Source organism: Ranitomeya imitator, chromosome 2, assembly GCF_032444005.1.
Source record: "Ranitomeya imitator isolate aRanImi1 chromosome 2, aRanImi1.pri, whole genome shotgun sequence".
Taxonomy (NCBI): Eukaryota; Metazoa; Chordata; class Amphibia; order Anura; family Dendrobatidae; genus Ranitomeya; species Ranitomeya imitator.
Genome location: NC_091283.1, coordinates 19,443,212 through 19,455,381, shown reverse-complemented (window position 1 = coordinate 19,455,381; position 12,170 = coordinate 19,443,212). Strand labels below are relative to the sequence as shown.

The 12,170-nt window shown below is 45.9% G+C and overlaps 1 long non-coding RNA gene across 1 annotated transcript; it reads left to right on the top strand.

Annotated features, from left to right (window-relative positions):
* The first annotated feature begins 282 nt into the window (after positions 1 to 282).
* Positions 283 to 11,845, top strand: LOC138667109 (uncharacterized). The gene is made up of 2 exons (XR_011318602.1): positions 283 to 431; positions 11,697 to 11,845. It is a non-coding gene; the product is annotated as an uncharacterized lncRNA (long non-coding RNA).
* The last annotated feature ends 325 nt before the right edge of the window (positions 11,846 to 12,170 follow it).

Below are 12,170 nucleotides of genomic sequence, written 5' to 3'. Positions count from 1 at the left end.
GCTGATCTCGTGGCACTCACCGCTCTATCAGCTGTGGCGTGCTGAATGAGATCAATAGAAGCGGCAGCAGCAGCAGGTGATGAGAAAGCGCTCACCTCACATCACTTGTTGCTGAGCAGTGCAGACGGCCGGCACTGGGTGTGGAATAACCCGCACAGCACAGAGCCACAGGCTGTGAGACTGCACTGTACAGCACACAGCCTCTAGAGCGGAGGTGAAGATTTTTTTTTAGAACCTGAGGGCAATGGCATGATGTCACCGGAAGGGGCGGGGCCTCCATCAGACCAGTGACCAGGAAGCAGCGTTGTTCTGAGGCTCAGGCTGCTGGAGAGGAATGAAATGAGAGGCTGCACCATGGAGCCCCGTGAGGAGAGGACCAAGGGGCTGCGCAATGAACCCTTGAACAAATAGGAATGAAGACCCAGGATTCAGTGAGTGGTGAGAGGATGTGTTTTGGAAAGGGTTGATGTAACTAGAGTGGGGCTTGTATAGGGAAGATGATGAGAGGCTGTATGGAGAAGTGGAGATGATAATGACGGGCTGCATGAAAAAAGGGTCATGATGAGGGTCTGTGTGAAAAGGGGGATGATCAGGGGGCTGTATGGAGAAGGAGGGATGATGAGGGTCTGTGTGAAAAGGGGGATGATCAGGGGGCTGTATGGAGAAGGAGGGATGATGAGGGTCTGTGTGGAAAAGGGGGGGGTAATGAGGTGACTGTGTGGAGAAGGGGGGTGATGAGGAGCTGTGTGGAGAAGGAGGGATGACGAGGCTGTGTGGAGAAGGAGGGATGACGAGGCTGTGTGGAGAAGGAGGGATGACGAGGCTGTGTGGAGAAGGAGGGATGATGAGGCTGTGTGGAGAAGGAGGGATGATGAGGGGCTGTGTGGAGAAGGGCAGAAGATGAGGCTGTGTGGAGGAGGGATGATAAGGCTGTGTGGAGAAGCAGGGATGACGAGGCTGTGTGGAGAAGGAGGGATGATGAGGCTGTGTGGAGAAGGAGGGATGACGAGGCCGTGTGGAGAAGGAGGGATGACGAGGCTGAGTGGAGAAGGAGGGATGATGAGGCTGAGTGGAGAAGGAGGGATGATAAGGCTGTGTGGAGAAGGGCAGAAGATGAGGCTGTGTGGAGGAGGGATGATAAGGGGACTGTGGAGAAGGAGGGATGACGAGGCTGAGTGGAGAAGGAGGGATGATGAGGCTGAGTGGAGAAGGAGGGATGATGAGGGGCTGTGTGGAGAAGGGCAGAAGATGAGGCTGTGTGGAGGAGGGATGATAAGGCTGTGTGGAGAAGCAGGGATGACGAGGCTGTGTGGAGAAGGAGGGATGATGAGGCTGTGTGGAGAAGGAGGGATGATGAGGCTGTGTGGAGAAGGAGGGATGACGAGGCTGTGTGGAGAAGGAGGGATGACGAGGCTGAGTGGAGAAGGAGGGATGATGAGGCTGAGTGGAGAAGGAGGGATGATAAGGCTGTGTGGAGAAGGGCAGAAGATGAGGCTGTGTGGAGGAGGGATGATAAGGGGACTGTGGAGAAGGGGGTGATGACGAGGCTGTGTGGAGAAGGAGGGATGACGAGGCTGTGTGGAGGAGGGATGACGAGGCTGTGTGGAGAAGCAGGGCTGACGAGGCTGTGTGGAGAAGGAGGGATGACGAGGCTGTGTGGAGAAGGAGGGATGACGAGGCTGTGTGGAGAAGGAGGGATGATGAGGGGCTGTGTGGAGAAGGACGGATGATGAGGGCCACTGCAGTTCAGGGGCCCAGCTGGGAACACAGCCTCAGTGACCTGCCGTAACCTCGATGAGGTTAGCCGACGCCAGTAACCGGAGGTAAACTATACCTCCGATAACAGCTGCGGGTTCAGATCATTTGACAGCGTGTGGACCTCAGCTGTCTGACTGGCGGGGATGATTTTACCGCCGATCAGAAGCAGTGTTTGCCACTCTGTTTTGCAACTCACAGAGTGGTAAACACTGGTAGTTCGGGCCCCCCATTCAAGTGAATGGGGTCCGGGTACTGTTCTGTACCCGAACCTGGACTTTTTTTGTAACTGTTCGGCTGGACCCGAACATCCAAGGGTCTGCTCATCTCTAATCCTGTGTCTAGTGTGTGACTGGTGTTTGTATGCTGTGTAAGTGTGTCATGTGTCTAGCGTGTGACTGGTGTGTGTCACGTGTTAGTATCCTGTGTCTAGTGTGTGACTGGTGTGTGTCATGTGTATGTACCCTGTGTTTAGTGTGTGACTGGTGTGTATCACGTGTATGTATCCTGTGTCTAGTGTGTGACTGGTGTGTGTCATGTGTATGTATCCTGTGTCTAGTGTGTGACTGGTGTGTATCACGTGTATGTATCCTGTGTCTAGTGTGTGACTGGTGTGTATAATAATAATAATAATAATTTTTATTTATATAGCGCCAACATATTCCGCAGCGCTTTACAAATTATAGAGGGGACTTGTACAGACAATAGACATTACAGCATAACAGAAATACAGTTCAAAACAGATACCAAGAGGAGTGAGGGCCCTGCTCGTAAGCTTACAAACTATGAGGAAAAGGGGAGACACGAGAGGTGGATGGTAACAATTGCTATAGTTATTCGGACCAGCCATAGTGTAAGGCTTGGGTGTTCATGTAAAGCTGCATGAACCAGTTAATTAATTTTTTTTTTTTTTTAATATAGGCCACACAGGGATCGTTAGGTTAATGCATTGAGGCGGTAGGCCAGTCTGAACAAATGAGTTTTTAGGGCACGCTTAAAACTGTGGGGATTGGGGATTAATCGTATTATCCTAGGTAGTGCATTCCAAAGAATCGGCGCAGCACGTGTAAAGTCTTGGAGACGGGAGTGGGAGGTTCTGATTATTGAGGATGCTAACCTGAGGTCATCAGCGGAGCGGAGGGCACGGGTAGGGTGGTAGACTGAGACCAGAGAGGAGATGTAGGGTGGTGCTGAGCCATGGAGTGCTTTGTGGATGAGGGTAGTAGTTTTGTACTGGATTCTTGAGTGGATGGGTAACCAGTGTAATGACTGGCACAAGGTAGAGGCATCGGTGTAACGGTTGGTGAGGAATATGATCCTGGCAGCAGCATTCAGGACAGATTGGAGCGGGGAGAGTTTGGTAAGAGGGAGGCCGATTAGTAGAGAGTTACAATAGTCCAGACGAGAATGAATAAGTGAAACAGTAAGAGTTTTTGCAGAGTCGAAAGTAAGAAAAGGGCGAATTCTAGAAATGTTTTTGAGATGCAGGTAAGAAGAGCGAGCCAGTGATCGGATGTGGGGGGTGAATGAAAGGTCAGAATCAAGGATGACCCCAAGGCAGCGGGCATGTTGCTTTGGAGTAATGGTGGAACCGCAAACGGAGATGGCAATGTCAGGCAAAGGTAGGTTAGTAGAGGGAGAAAACACGAGGAGTTCAGTTTTTGACAGGTTTAGTTTCAGATAGAGGGAGGACATGATGCTAGAGACAGCGGTAAGACAATCACTGGTGTTTTCTAATAAGGCAGGCGTGAGATCAGGAGAAGAAGTGTATAGTTGGGTGTCGTCAGCATAGAGATGGTACTGGAAGCCAAATCTACTGATTGTTTGTCCAATAGGGGCAGTATACAAAGAGAAGAGGAGGGGGCCTAGGACTGATCCTTGAGGAACCCCAACAGTAAGGGGAAGGTGAGAGGAGGAGGAACCAGCGAAACATACAGTGAAGGATCGGTCAGAGAGATAGGAGGAGAACCAGGAGAGAACGGTGTCCTTGAGGCCGATGGAGCGGAGCATAGTGAGGAGGAGCTGATGATCCACAGTATCAAATGCTGCAGAGAGATCCAAGAGAATTAGCATGGAGTAGTGACCATTAGATTTAGCTGTTAGTAGGTCATTAGAGACTTTAGTGAGGGCAGTTTCAGTAGAGTGTAAAGAGCGGAAACCAGATTGAAGAGGGTCGAGAAGAGAGTTATCTGAGAGATAGCGGGTAAGACGGGAGTGGACCAGGCGTTCGAGGAGTTTAGAGATGAAGGGAAGATTAGAGACAGGTCTATAATTAGCGGCACAGTTTTGGTCGAGGGATGGTTTTTTAAGTAATGGATGTATGATGGCATGCTTAAATGAGGAGGGAAAAATACCGGAAGTGAGGGAAAGGTTGAATACTTTTGTTAGGTGAGAGGTGACAGCCGGGGAAAGGGACTGGAGGAAATGTGACGGAATGGGGTCACTGGTGCAAGTGGTCGGGCGAGAAGATGCAAGGAGCCTGCTTACTTCTTCTTCTGTAACTGGTTCAAAGTCAGAGAGTGAACTAGATGCAGTGGGGGAGGGAGGACAGTGCATGGTATGAAGAGATTGGGAGATGATTTCCTGTCGAATATGGTCAATTTTTTCTTTGAAGTAATTGGCCAGATTGTCAGCACGGAGATCCGTGGTTGGGGCCTGCGCTCTTGGGTTGAGTAGGGACTGGAACGTGTCAAAGAGACGTTTAGGGTTATTGGACAGGGAGGTGATGAGGGTGTTGAAGTAGGTTTGTTTGGAGAGGTGAAGGGCAGAATTGTATGTCTTTAGCATGAACTTATAATGGATGAAATCTTCGGGTAGATTAGATTTTCTCCACAGACGTTCTGCGCACCTGGAGCACCGCTGCAGGAAACGTGTTTGCAGCGTGTGCCACGGTTGTTGCCGTCTGTGCCGAGTTGTTTTATGTATAGGAGGAGCAGCTTCATCCAGGGCACTTTGCAGGGTTTCATTGTAATGCTTCAGAGCAGAATCAGGACATGAGATGGAGGAGATTGGGGCCAATGAGGACTGCAAGTTCATCATAAGTTCCTGGGTGTTAATGGCCTGTATGTTTCTATAAGTGTGGAAAGTGGGGGTGACCTGAGCGGGATGGCAGTTCTTGATAGAGAATGAAAGAAGGTGGTGGTCAGAGAGTGGGAGAGGGGAGTTTGTGAAATCATCCACTGAGCAAAGCCGGGAGAAGACCAAGTCAAGGGAGTTTCCATCTTCATGTGTTGGCGAGTTAGTATGCTGCGAGAGGCCGAAAGAGGAGGTTAGAGCCAAAAGGTGAGAAGCAGATGGGGAGAGGGGAGAGGCAATAGGGATGTTGAAATCACCCATGATAAGGGTGGGGGTGTCACAGGAGAGAAAGTGTGGAAGCCAGGTGGCAAAGTGATCCAGGAACTGATGAGAGGGGCCGGGAGGACGATACACCACCACCACTCGCATGGAGAAGGGGACGTAGAGTCTGACCACATGGACCTCAAAGGAAGGGAAGACAAGTGAGGGTACTTGGGGGATAACTTGGAAAGTACATTTTGGTGAAAGGAGCAGACCAACGCCTCCACCTGCTCTGTTGTCCGATCTTGGGGTATGAGAAAAGTGTAGTGCACCATATGAAAGAGCAGCAGCAGCGGTGGTGTCTGACTGCTGGATCCAGGTTTCAGTAAGAGCCAGGAGATTAAGAGAATTAGAAAGGAAGAAGTCATGGATGAAGGAGAGTTTATTACACACAGAGCGAGAATTCCAAAGGGCACAATTCAAAGAGACAGAAGGCATGCAGGGAATATTAATAAGGTTAGAGGGGTTTCTGGGTGTAGCAATTGGGAGGTTTGACTGGCTATAACATGGGGGGCCGGGGTTTGGAGAGATGTCTCCAGCAACTAGGAGGAGGAGGATCGAAAGAGTGAGCAGATGGTTAAGTGATTTGTGAGAGCGTCTCTTGTGTTGGATGTTGGGACTGAATGGATCTGCGCTGCTAAGCAATGTGAATAGAGCATGAGTGCTATACATAGGAGAGGCAAGGACAGAGGGGCCGATATGGATGGAGTGTAGAGAGTTAATGCAAGGGCGGTGAATGTGAGTGAATGCAGCAGCCAGGTGTATCACGTGTATGTATCCTGTGTCTAGCGTGTGACTGGTGTGTATCACGTGTATGTATCCTGTGTCTAGGGTGTGACTTGTGCGTATGTGTCATGTCTAGTGTGTGTATGTGGCACATGTCTAAATAATAAAATCTTTGTTCTTATAGAATATCATTGTGTTCGGCAGCACTTGTCTTGTTTACCCATAATTATCTGCTGCAGATAAGGGTGCTTGACTAGATGGAAGCTAAGGGAAGACTCTGCAGCTAGTACCCCTTAGAGGTACCGTCACACATAACGATATCGTTAACGATATCATTGCTTTTTGTGACGTAGCAACGATATCGTTAACGAAATCGTTATGTGTGACAGCGACCAACGATCAGGCCCCTGTTGGGAGATCGTTGGTCACTGGGGAAAGTCCAGCACTTTATTTTGTCGCTGGATCTCCCGCTGACATCGCTGAATCGGCGTGTGTGACGCCGATTCAGCGATGTCGTCACTGGTAACCAGGGTAAACATCGGGTTACTAAGCGCAGGGCCGCGCTTAGTAACCCGATGTTTACCCTGGTTACCAGCGTAAATGTAAAAAAAAAAAAAAAACACTACATACTTACATTCCCGGTGTCTGGTCATGTCCCTCGCCTTCAGCTTCCCGCATTGACTGGTGAGCGCCAGCCGGCCATAAAGCACGCTGTGCAGCGGTGACGTCACCACTGTACTTTACGCTGTACTTTACGACCGGCGCTCAGTCAGTGCGGGAAGCTGACGGCGAGGGACATGACCAGACACCAGGAACGTAAGTATGTAGTGTTTGTTTTTTTACATTTACAACGGTAACCAGGGTAAACATCGGGTTACTAAGCACGGCCCTGCGCTTAGTAACCCGATATTTACCCTGGTTACCCGGGGACTTCGGGATCGTTGGTCGCTGGAGAACTGTCTGTGTGACAGCTCTCCAGCGACCACACAGCGACGCTGCAGCGATCGACATCGTTGTCGGTATCGCTACAGCGTCGCTTAGTGTGACGGTACCTTTAAGCATGGTGGGCCCTTAGAATGATGTTCTCTGGTGGGCCCAAGCTACTCCAGTCCGACGCTGATCACTAATAATCAGCGAGAATCCAAAACTTAGCAAAATAGATGATTTATTCACACAAAGAATATAAAGGTACACACACATTTAAAATCAATCAAAACACACAAAAACAGTCTCTGATTATATAACAATTCAGCATCTGTCCCATGTAAGATTGGGACTGTTCCCTCCTCAAACACATACCAGTGCAACACCATTGAGAAAAAGTCCCAGTATTACATGGGGCGGATGCTGTAGGTCTCCCCTGAATTGCACCGTGTTCCAAATTAGTAACATAGTTAGTAAGGCCGAAAAAAGACATTTGTCCATCCAGTTCAGCCTATATTCCATCATAATAAGTACCCAGATCTACGTCCTTCTACAGAACCTAATAATTGTATGATACAATATTGTTCTGCTCCAGGAAGACATCCAGGCCTCTCTTGAACCCCTCGACTGAGTTCGCCATCACCACCTCCTCAGGCAAGCAATTCCAGATTCTCACTGCCCTAACAGTAAAGAATCCTCTTCTATGTTGGTGGAAAAACCTTCTCTCCTCCAGACGCAAAGAATGCCCCCTTGTGCCCGTCACCTTCCTTGGTATAAACAGATCCTCAGCGAGATATTTGTATTGTCCCCTTATATACTTATACATGGTTATTAGATCGCCCCTCAGTCGTCTTTTTTCTAAACTAAATAATCCTAATTTCGCTAATCTATCTGGGTATTGTAGTTCTCCCATCCCCTTTATTAATTTTGTTGCCCTCCTTTGTACTCTCTCTAGTTCCATTATATCCTTCCTGAGCACCGGTGCCCAAAACTGGACACAGTACTCCATGTGCGGTCTAACTAGGGATTTGTACAGAGGCAGTATAATGCTCTCATCATGTGTATCCAGACCTCTTTTAATGCACCCCATGATCCTGTTTGCCTTGGCAGCTGCTGCCTGGCACTGGCTGCTCCAGGTAAGTTTATCATTAACTAGGATCCCCAAGTCCTTCTCCCTGTCAGATTTACCCAGTGGTTTCCCGTTCAGTGTGTAATGGTGATATTGATTCCCTCTTCCCATGTGTATAACCTTACATTTATCATTGTTAAACCTCATCTGCCACCTTTCAGCCCAAGTTTCCAACTTATCCAGATCCATCTGTAGCAGAATACTATCTTCTCTTGTATTAACTGCTTTACATAGTTTTGTATCATCTGCAAATATCGATATTTTACTGTGTAAACCTTCTACCAGATCATTAATGAATATGTTGAAGAGAACAGGTCCCAATACTGACCCCTGCGGTACCCCACTGGTCACAGCGACCCAGTTAGAGACTATACCATTTATAACCACCCTCTGCTTTCTATCACTAAGCCAGTTACTAACCCATTTACACACATTTTCCCCCAGACCAAGCATTCTCATTTTGTGTACCAACCTCTTGTGCGGCACGGTATCAAACGCTTTGGAAAAATCGAGATATACCACGTCCAATGACTCACCGTGGTCCAGCCTATAGCTTACCTCTTCATAAAAACTGATTAGATTGGTTTGACAGGAGCGATTTCTCATAAACCCATGCTGATATGGAGTTAAACAGTTATTCTCATTGAGATAATCCAGAATAACATCCCTCAGAAACCCTTCAAATATTTTACCAACAATAGAGGTTAGACTTACTGGCCTATAATTTCCAGGTTCACTTTTAGAGCCCTTTTTGAATATTGGCACCACATTTGCTATGCGCCAGTCCTGCGGAACAGATCCTGTCGCTATAGAGTCACTAAAAATAAGAAATAATGGTTTATCTATTACATTACTTAGTTCTCTTAGTACTCGTGGGTGTATGCCATCCGGACCCGGAGATTTATCTATTTTAATCTTATTTAGCCGGTTTCGCACCTCTTCTTGGGTTAGATTGGTGACCCTTAATATAGGGTTTTCATTGTTTCTTGGGATTTCACCTAGCATTTCATTTTCCACCGTGAATACCGTGGAGAAGAAGGTGTTTAATATGTTAGCTTTTTCCTCGTCATCTACAACCATTCTTTCCTCACTATTTTTTAAGGGGCCTACATTTTCAGTTTTTATTCTTTTACTATTGATATAGTTGAAGAACAGTTTGGGATTAGTTTTACTCTCCTTAGCAATGTGCTTCTCTGTTTCCTTTTTGGCAGCTTTAATTAGTTTTTTAGATAAAGTATTTTTCTCCCTATAGTTTTTTAGAGCTTCAATGGTGCCATCCTGCTTTAGTAGTGCAAATGCTTTCTTTTTACTGTTAATTGCCTGTCTTACTTCTTTGTTTAGCCACATTGGGTTTTTCCTATTTCTAGTCCTTTTATTCCCACAAGGTATAAACCACTTACACTGCCTATTTAGGATGTTCTTAAACATTTCCCATTTATTATCTGTATTCTCATTTCTGAGGATATTGTCCCAGTCTACCAGATTAAGGGCATCTCTAAGCTGGTCAAACTTTGCCTTCCTAAAGTTCAATGTTTTTGTGACTCCCTGACAAGTCCCCCTAGTGAAAGACAGGTGAAACTGCACAATATTGTGGTCGCTATTTCCTAAATGCCCGACCACCTGCAGATTTGTTATTCTGTCAGGTCTATTAGATAGTATTAGGTCTAAAAGTGCTGCTCCTCTGGTTGGATTCTGCACCAATTGTGAAAGATAATTTTTCTTGGTTATTAGCAGAAACCTGTTGCCTTTATGGGTTTCACAGGTTTCTGTTTCCCAGTTAATATCCGGGTAGTTAAAGTCCCCCATAACCAGGAATTATTACGCAAATTATATATTTCTCGGATTTTCCTAAATGGTCGGTGCCAATGACTGTCAGTCTAATAAAAGTCATCACCCGTTAGATTATACATCGAATTTTATTGAAGAAACCTCCCAATGATAACAGTATAATCTCCAAAATGAATAAAACCTCACAATGCACTGTTCCAAATTATTAGGCACAGTAGAATTTCTATACACTTGATCTGTTTTAAAGAACTGAAAATGCTCATTTGTGGAATTTGCAGCATTAGGAGGTCACATTCACTGAACAAAAAAAGCTATTTAACTCCAAAACCTCCTAACAGGCCAAGTTACATGTAACATAGGACCCTTCTTTGATGTCACCTTCACAATTCTTGCATCCATTGGACTTGTGAGTTTTTGGAGAGTTTCTGCTTGTACTTCTTTGCATGAAGTCAGAATCGCCTCGCAGAGCTGCTGTTTTAATGTGAACGGCCTCCCACCCTCATAGATCTTTTGCTTGATGATACTCCAAAGGTTCTCTATAGGGTTGAGGTCAGGGGAAGATGGTGGCCGCACCATGAGTTTATCTCCTTTTATGCCCACAGCAGCCAATGACTCAGAGGTTTCTTTGCAGCATGAGATGGGGCATTGTCAGCATGAAGATCATTTTGCTCCTGAAGGCACGTTTCTGCTTTTTGGTTCCCTGAAAAATGCACACAGGAAAATTGCACACAGGAAAATTACAGGAATTTTCTGTGTGGGGAATTTTCCATGTGGGGAATTTTCCGTGTGGGGAATTTTCCTGTGGGCATTTTTCCTGTGGGCAATTTTCCTGTGGGCAATTTTCTGGTCACCCTGCTTTTTATGACATGGAAGAAAGTTGTCGGTCAGAAACTCTATATACTTTGCAGAGGTCATTTTCACACCTTCAGGAACCTTAAAGGGCCCTACCAGCTGTTTCCCCATGATTCCGGCCCAAAACATGACTCCTTCACCTCCTTGCTGATGTCGCAGCCTTGTTGGGACATGGTGGCTATCCACCAACCATCCACTACTCCATCCATCTGGACCATCCAGGGTTGCTCGACACTCATTAGTAAACAAGACTGTTTGATAATTAGTCTTCATGTATATCTGGGCCCACTGCAACAGTTTCTGCTTGTGAACACTGTTTAGGGGTGGCCGAATAGTAGGTTTATGCACCACAGCAAGCCTTTGAAGGATCCTACACCTTGAGGTTCAAGGGACTCCAGAGGCACCAGCAGCTTCAAATATCTGTTTACTGCTTTGTAATGGTATTTTGGCAGCTGCTCTCTTAATCCAATGAATTTGTCTGGCAGAAACCTTCCTCATTATGCCTTTATCTGCATGAACTCTGTTTCAGTCACAAATCTCTTCACAGTATGATGATCACGCTTAAGTTTTCGGGAAATATCTAATGTTTTCATACCTTGTCCAAGGCATTGCACTATTTAACGCTTTTCAGCAGCAGAGAGATCCTTTTTAGTTCCCATATTGCTTGAAACCTGTGGCCTGCTTAATAATGTGGAACATCATTTTTAAGTAGTTTTCCTATAATTATAATCACCTGGAAAACTAAGTATCACATGTGTTTAAGATTGATTTCAGTGATCCATTGAGCCCTGAGACACAATACCATCCATGAGTTTATTTGAAAAACAAAACAATTAAATCTTTATGACACTTAAATCCAATTTGCATAATAATTTGGAACACGGTGTATATCATGAGGGACTGAACTTTTTGCGTTTATGCTGCCTTTTAGATGTCTGTAACCATTATATTTCAAATAACATCTTGTATTTTGCTAACTTTTGGGTTTGCGCAGACTGAATTTAATGTGGTTCTGGTCTCTTGGAATAGACTGGATATAGTTGGAACAAATCTTTGCTACAATGTTGCAGTGGCGGAATTTAAGCTAGAATATTTCCATTTATTGACAGCAAGCAGAAATATTGACACAGGTGAAGAATGGGAAAACTAAATATCTCTAACATAAAGTTGACTTTTTTCTTTACAGGTGGATGACGTTTCATTTACTATATGTAAAACTGGAAACTGCTGGTGTCCCAGTCATCGCTGATAACCGCATATTAGCTGCTCCGTCACAATGTCACTGATTTGCTAGAAATAGGTTTACATTAAAGGAAAAGAAAATTGATCTATAAATGTACCTTTAATAATTGATACAAATTATCTTTCGGGTTAGTGATGAGTGAATCTGCTAAAAAAAAAAAATGACACTCGTCGCACCTTCACCTGTCCTGACGTGTAGTCTCTCCACTCTCCAGCTGCTTTCCGGCACCTTCGGCCCTGAGTACTAACTAGGCCTCAAACATTATGACGTCACCCCTCGATGTCATGACATGCCTCTCTCCGGGATCACCACATCAGGCCTAATGATGCCAAGTCAGTGCAGAGGGGCCGAAGATGCCAGGAGGGTTTGTGCGGCTGGAGGGTATAATTTTTACCTTTTATTAAAGGGAACCTGTCA